This window comes from Chiroxiphia lanceolata, chromosome 22 (assembly GCF_009829145.1).
Source record: "Chiroxiphia lanceolata isolate bChiLan1 chromosome 22, bChiLan1.pri, whole genome shotgun sequence".
Classification (NCBI taxonomy): domain Eukaryota; kingdom Metazoa; phylum Chordata; class Aves; order Passeriformes; family Pipridae; genus Chiroxiphia; species Chiroxiphia lanceolata.
In genome coordinates this window covers 3323603-3331351 of record NC_045658.1, presented here as the reverse complement: position 1 = coordinate 3331351, position 7749 = coordinate 3323603, and the positions used below count along the sequence as shown (strand labels likewise).

The window sequence follows — 7749 nt, the reverse complement described above, 5'->3', positions numbered from 1 at the left end:
TCACGTTTGGATCCCTCACTCGTCCCCACGTCGCCGTTCACGCAGTGACAGCCAGAGTGGCACTGGCAGGATCTGTGCTGGGTATGAGGAAGGCAGTGGGAAGGAGGCCACAGAACCAGTTCCCAACGGGCACAAGATTGGCTGCTCCTACCGCTGAAATCGAGCCTCTTGAAGCCAATTTATCACATCCAGAAGAGCTGGCAGTCTGGAAAAGGCAGCTCAGGATCCCACGCAGGTCTGCAAGAGGACTGGATCAAGCAGGAGCATTGGCCAAGGTTTGTGGAGCCTTTTTACTCCTCCACTCCATGCTGTGCTTCTTCCTGTGCCGACTCCATGAGAAGGGGATTCACCTGCCTGCTCCTGCAGCACTGCAGCTTCTCAAAGCACATCGTGCCTGGCACGAACTTCTGGTCGTGGTTTCTCTCTGTGCTGCAGCACCAAAGGGCTGTCCTGCACCTCCCAGGAGCCCTGCACCCCCTCGTATGGATGTGCCCACAGGGCACCCAGGTACAACGCTGCTGGGAAGGACAGCACTGACAGCACAAACCTCCCTCGATTTCCAGCCCTCACTTCTTCAGTGAGGCCAAAGTTTCTGGTGAAACCTCTGTTAATAAATACCAGGAAGGCTCAGATCAGTACCCACAGGAAGGAGGAATGTGTTCCCTTTAATGAGAAGTTGGAGGTTGCCGGTAGGGGAGGGTTTATGCTCAACCTTGCCGTTGGGAAATCGCCAGGAAAGCCTGGAAGGGGGTTGGTTTTCGCTACGAATTCACCCTTTGCCCCAAGAGCAGGTGTGACAGGCACTCCCTGGCACACGGGCAGGGAGTTGTGTGCGGGCTGTTGACCACAGAGGAGGCACAGGTTTCCCTTTGCAGGACCGAAGGACCACCTGGTGAGTGCCCAGGTCTGCCAAATGTGGGGTGGGGGCACAGGAAAGGGGTGGGACAGCTGCAGGCACAGGCAGAGATGGACAGTTTCCATGGCTCCTCAGAAAACGGCTGCTGGGCTGAGGAAGGGTTTGGGACAGGGGAAGGGGCTGGGAGAAGGGATTACACAGGGTGACAGCTGCTTGCTATTCATTTCAAGCTGGCAGAGGAGGGAAGGAATTGTGTTTCCATCTGCAGGAGCCTGTCCATGCAGGTTGCTGGCTCAGCCCCCGTGCTAATGCTGATGGTCCACACTCCAAAACCTGCTGCCTGCCGCTTGGCAGAGCCCCATCTCTCCCCCCAGGTGAGCGAGTCTGGTGTGAAGTCTTCATCGCACACAGCAAATTCCCCTTGGTCTTCTGTCAGCCCCTGGCACAGCGAGGTCTCCATTACCTCCACAGCAGCATTTGAGGGCTCTACCCGTGCTTCCTGTGCCCCTTCTCACACAGGCTCCTTCCCACCCCAAAACCAACCCCACTGCAGGTGGCTTGGCACAGAAACAGGGAGCTTTTAAACCTTACCTGACTCAGCCGTGCTGACAGGAAAAGAAGAAAGAAAGAAAGAAGAATATTTTCGGGGTTTTATTTCTTTTTACTCCTTGGTGTTTTTCTCCCCCCTGCTGTGCTCGGTGCCTCCCCCTCTCTCTCAGACGGTGCCTATGAGGGCATTGCCCTGCATTGAGCTTGGCCCCCGGCTGGTTCCTGAGAGCCCCACATGGCTCGTTATCCATTTCTGAGTAGCTCGGGAACAGCCTGCCCATTCTGACAGCTGACACAGGGGTCAGTCAAAGAGGATGACTCACCCTCTTGCCTTCCCCGGTAATTTGTCACCCTGCAGATGACACATCTTAGTGGCTCCTCCAGAGCTCTGGCAGCCCCGTGGGGAGCAGTGCCTCGGGGATGCTCTTTTTTTATCCTTGTTGGCTGTTTATTCAGTTCTTACGTGCTCCCCAAACCCTGAGGATGATGATGAGCAAAAGCCAGAGAGGCTGGGTGCCAGGCTCTCCTTTCTGTAAGCCAGGGCAGGGCTCAAGTGAGCCCAAAACAGTGGGTACTTGGGAGGTTTGTGGCTCATGTTTTTTTGTGTGTTGGCCCACAATGCCTATTTCTTGTTGCCTTTTTTTTTTTTCCCTCAAGTTAGAGCAAGTTTATTGACTGCAGCAGGCAGGGACACAGAACCTTGTAGCACCATGACGGGTGTTTTGACGGGGAGAAAAGCAGTGAAGGAGCCTGGATAGGAGTAAAGCCTGAAGTGGCTTGAGCTGGGGTGAGAGAGATTGCCAAAGACTTGGTTTCAACCCCAGATTTGAAGCAGAGAAGCTGCTTTGCCAGGTGAGGTTGTGTGTGCAACAGTCTGGATTAACCTGGCAGTGTAAATCCAGCCATGACTGGGCTGGAAGGCAGCAGCTGGCACCAGCCCCTGGTGGTGGGACGTGGAGGAGGCTAAATTAAATTACAAACACATTTCTACTGCCTGCCTGAATCACAGCCTGCCTTAAACATGGAAGGTTCTGCTTGTGGAAAAGAAGGTTGTGAGGCAGCAGCGAGGGGTGACTTTGGGCAGGAAGGAGGTGTGGATAGCCAAGAGGGGGTAAGTCTGAGAGCAAGGGCTGGGGTGCTGCTTTGGGTACGTGGGCAGGGAGGACAGGTCATGTCCTCTTCCAGTGGAAGATGTGCCAGCCTTGCAGTCCCAGGATGAGGGTGGGGGTGAGGACCCCCAGTCACTGAAGGCTCAGCTGAAAAGTGGCACTGAGAGCATTGGGGCTTGCCCAGGTTTGGCAGGAAGACAAGCAGCTTGTGCTCTGCATTGGGCTCATCCTATCCACAGGTGTGGGCACTGATGTCTCATTCACTGACACCAGGGAGCTCTGCAGCCTCCTTGGAGCGTGATGGGTGTTGGGTGATTAGGAACCTCCCATGTGAAATGAGGTGCTCTGAGATTATTTCTCTAACCAGGCTGAACCCCGAGAGTGGGGCAGGGCAAACTCGGGGGGAGCTTTATAAACAGCTGTGCAGAGGTAATTGCTCACAAATGGTTGTCTGAGCGTGGAAAAAGTTTGTTGCCTCGGCGTTGAGCACTGACTGTCAGAACAGCTCCATGCTCAGGGCAGAGGTGAGAGGCACGAGCTGCCCCTTGGTGGCATTCAAGAGCATGATGAGTTTGCAGCCGCCTGCCATGGCTGCTCTGCTTCGCTTGAAGAGGTTTGTGTTTGATGGATAAGGTAGTTTTGTCACAGGAGGGTGAGGAGTGATGGTTCATTGCCTTGAGTGTCACCTGGACCCGTGGTTGTTTCCTAAATGAGAGGCAGCCCAAGAAGTGCTGCCTGTGGGATTTTCTTTCCAGCTCTTTGCTTGGAGAGGGGGAAGCTTCTCACAAGAGAAACTCCTTAAGCTGCCAGACTGCTCAAGGGGAGGTAGGGGAGATGTGCTGCTTGGGTCATATTTGCTGCTTTTACCTATTCTGTCTTTAGACTCAGTCTATGTCCTCTGGCACAGAGACACAGCACTGTTTGCAGACAGCTGAAACAGTCTGGGGGGCTGGCTGAATTCTGGGAAAGCTAGACCAGCTTTGTATTTTGCTTTCAAATGCTATTGAGCTAGCTCTGCACAGTGCTCCTACGTATGTTCTTTGGGGGTCAACTGCTGCAGAGGCTGGTGGCTGATTTCTTAAGTTTGTTTTTTTTTTTAACCCTTGCAGTCTTCCTGAGGGTTCTAGTTTGTCAGAAACATAGGTGTGAATAAGCAGACTTGCCCTCTGCCCCCATTGTCATGTATCTCTCAAAGGAGCTGCTGTAAGGGAGCCAAAGGACAAACCCAGGCTGTTGTGAATGCCTGGAATGACAGTGACAATAAACCATGAGATGTCACGAGTGCTTTGCCTCTGTATGTCTTGAAGCTTTATTTTTCCTGATGTAAAAATGGAAATGACATCTGTGTCTAACGTGTGAGGCTGTGACCTCAGTGAAATGTGCTGCTGGATGCTGCTGGAAGGCTCCTGTGCATCATCTGGGGCTGCCCTGCAGAGGCTCTGCCCTTGCTGAGCTGGCTCTTGCGTAGCACCCTTGCCATGTCCCAGGGCTCTTGGCACTGGGAATATGGGAAGGCTGCTGTTTCCTTGGGGCCTGGATTTTAAATGGGGAGAGAAATCACACTCTGAACTCCCCCAGTGCATGTTTAGGCATCTGGTGTGGTGACAGATCCCACCCTCCAACATGCAGGTACCATCTTCCAGCTGCTGCCAGAGGCTCAGGTTTGCTGGGCCTTTGCTGCTCTGGAGCTCTATGGCTGAGCAGCCTGGTGATAAACCTGAGAGAAGAGCATGCCTTAACCCTGGAAAGCACTAAGGCCAGGTCAGAGACCCCCAACTAAGCACTGATTTTGTCCTCCACAGGTTATCACTGTGTGCTACCAGAGAAGACCCCCAGTGCTCTCCAGAAAACCTCTCTGCTGTCTGCTCTCCTGGGGCCATTTCTAATAAAGCCAACTACAGAAAAACAGATTCAGCTTCCTCCAGATGCATGTAGACAAGTAAGTTTTTCCTCCAGCACTGCTGCTCTGAGCCCATTCCTTCGAGTTGAGAAAGCTCCTTACCCAGCTGACTCATAACAAACCCTCCCTGCCCACTCACAGCTGGATTTTGGGGATGCTCTGTGCCAATGGCTGTGCTGTGCTGGGACAGCTCAGCAGGCAGAGCCATGCTCCCTGTGCTGTGTTTGAAGGGGGCCAGTGGCTGCAGCCCTGGCCTGGAGCTGCTGCAAGAGCCTGGCTGGGGAAGGCGGATGGTGACCAGCCTCTCACCTCACGTGTGCTGCAGCCTGTCCCATTTATTAGCAGCTAAAACTCGCTGTCTCTGCTCCAAACGGAGTGTTTACAGCATTGACGTGAACAGCTGTCCCAGTCAGCCAGATCATAACAAATGGGAGCTCTGGCTGGAGTGTTATTTTGCTGCAAGGGGGCAATACATCTTATTACTAAACAATGAAGCTCGTGATGGATGGTGACGAGTCACTTTGCTGTCTTGCTTGATGATCACACTGAAAAATAAACATAGAACTGAGGCTGTTCACGGGGATCTAGGCAGGGCCTTGCACTGTACCTGGGAAGAGACAGCACTGAGGTTCTCTGGTGTCTTATCTGCAACAGCTTTTGCATCAGGCTATTCGTTATGCTCCCTCTGCTCCGGGAGGGGTGTGGTGGCTGGGGGAGAAAATTTGAGGTGAGAGAGGGGAGGGTGGCTGGTCAAAAGCATGGGATGTAGCAAGAGCTAAAGACAACTGGTTTCTTCCCTGGGAGCGCTGCAGAGCCCTTGTCCTTGGTAACGTTGTCTCATTATGAGGCAGTGTGGGCTGCCCAGTGCTGTTTTGATCCAGCAGAAGGAGGGCTGTGCTGTTGCAGGAGCTTACGGCTCGAAGCAGGGGGGGAGCGGGAACAAGGTACTGCAGAAGGCCATGGAGGAAAATGATGGTTTTGTGGGGATGAGGTCCTCCTGGGGGCCAGGCACGTCACCCTGCTGCTTTGAGTGACCTGCATGGAGGACTGTAAGCCACGGCCTCTCTGAGCAGAAAGCTGGAACAAATGAAATGCTCATTTAGTGCCAGCACGAAATTGGAGGAATTCTGTTTGACGGACAGGGGTGAGTGAGTCTGATCAGCCACCTCTGGGTCCGTGCAGCTGCAGCAGACAAGCTCAAGCCTGTGCAGGTACATTACCCACAACTGCAGAGACTCTGCTGGGCTCTTGGACCGGGCTCAGCAGAAGCTGCAGAGGGGGGAGAGCTGCTGGCTAAGGGTGGGGTGTGACTCACTGATCTCTGCACGTACCTTCACCCACGCACCCTTTCCCCGCCGCTTCCAAGAGCAGACAGCACAAGGACCTGGATTTTTCTTATCGGCTCTCCCCCGCCCTAAGGGTGTTTTCTTTTAAATGGGAGCTGTGAAATGATCAGAACAGGCGGTGCTGTGATTTCACTCCAGAATAAATACGTTCGGAGCACAAGTGGGACAAGCAGAAGAGCCCCATGGGAAGCAGCATCTCCTCTGTTTGGGTGGTGGTGCAGGTGTGGCACAGCAGGGCTGACAGCACTGAGGGCTGGGGCGGATGTCTGAGTGGCACGGGCAGTGTTGGGAAACCAATTAAAGCTCATTTAAACTATTAGCATATCAGCAGGCAGGAATTCTTCCGACTGGATTGGTTTCACTAGGGGATTGGGGAATAGGGCCAGCGTTCATCTGGCAGCTCTTCTTTCAACGCGCTCGTATTCATCACCTGCCCTGCCCGGGCAGGGCTGGGATCTGCTGGAGAGCAGCAGAAGGGCTTGGTGGATCCCTGAGGAAGGGCATTCCCAGCATTTCACTGTGCAGCAGGAGCCGTGGTGATGAATGGCGGTGCAGGGATGAGCTCTCGGTTGGGAGCCCTGAAAACAAACAACAAAGCAGCTCTGTTTTGGTCTGTGTGTTTGTTGAGTAGATGAAGGACGGGGAAGCTTTTTCAAAAATCCCAGTCCTCTTTTTCCCAACACATTCTCCAGGGTATATATTTATATTTAGTATCTACTTAGCAGAGGGGAGGGGAGGGGAGGGTTGTCTGGGAACGGGGTTTGCTGAGAGAGGATGGGTTTGTAATCCAGACAGATTCAAAGACTAACTTAAATAGAGCATTAATGGAAGAGGGAAAGCTTTGAGACTGCAGCTTTCTATTTTGGCAAAAAAAAAGGAGCTGTCTGTGCGTGCTGGCTGCTGCTGGAGTGCAGGGTGGCTGGTCCCTGCATGGAGCTTTCATTTCTGTGCACACAGGCACTCTTGAGGGCATTTGTGCTGGTTGGGGGGATTTTGGGATCAAGTCCTAAAGAGGTCAGGAAGAGAGTGAGTGGAGCTGGCTTACCCCACGTGTGTGTGCACCGTGGTGGAAGGAGCAGTGATGCTGCCAGCTCTGGGGCTCCCTTGCCTTTCTCCAGACACAGCTGAAAGCAGCCTGGCCTGGTGACCTGCAAGCCACCGCTGGACACATCTGGGAAAGACCCTGTGGCTTTGTCTTTCTTCCCAAGTGGAAACTGGGGCTCTGAAGCACTGCTGAGCAGTGCCTCTCCCTGCTGCATGGGTGTCTTCCTGCTGGCTCTGCTGAGCTCCCATTACCTCGCTCCTGTAACTGTCTTTTCCCTTAAAATCGTACTGAAATTGGAAAACCCAGTGCTGAAAGATTTGCTGGACATCAGAGTGCAGCTGAAATCATTATGCTCCCTTCTTTTGTTCTTGTCAAGGTCACTGTGCATCTGGAGATTTTATTTCTGACTGTTCAGTAAAGATGAGTGCTGGGACCAAGCAATTCCTGTGCAGTGGATCCATGGCCAGGGACTGTGTGGGACCAAGCTGCAGGTTCCTCGTGTGCATTTGCTCTTTGGGTCAGTCAAACCCATGATTTCTTTGCACTGGTTATTTTTGTGGGGAAATATCAATATTTGAAAATTACAGCCCTGTTGCCTGGTTACCATGGGGTAGAGAAATCACATGGACTTGATTCCTGTGGGTGGCTGTGGATGGTGTGTGAGCAGTGCCCAAGCAGCTGTCTGGGGTAGGAGGGAAATTCAGGACCTGGAGAATGGCATGGCACATGAAGGATGCAGATCCAGCTGGAGTCAGAGATTGAAACAGGAGTTAAGTGATGAGATACTTAACTTTTGTGGACCAGGGTACGTGGAATAACACAAAAATAATCTGAGGAAGGTCTCTGCCCTCCTGCACTAGGAATAGGTAGGAAAAGTTAGTCTCCAATATCACCATATCAGCAAGGAAATCACACCATGGTCCCTGGACACAGGCTCTGACAAT

General features: G+C 52.8%; 1 long non-coding RNA gene across 1 annotated transcript; it reads left to right on the top strand.

Moving 5' to 3' along the window:
- Positions 1-678: 678 nt before the first annotated feature.
- LOC116797631 lies at positions 679-7268 on the top strand. Its single transcript, XR_004360696.1, has 3 exons — positions 679-892; positions 4317-4453; positions 7182-7268. It is a non-coding gene; the product is annotated as an uncharacterized LOC116797631 (long non-coding RNA).
- The last annotated feature ends 481 nt before the right edge of the window (positions 7269-7749 follow it).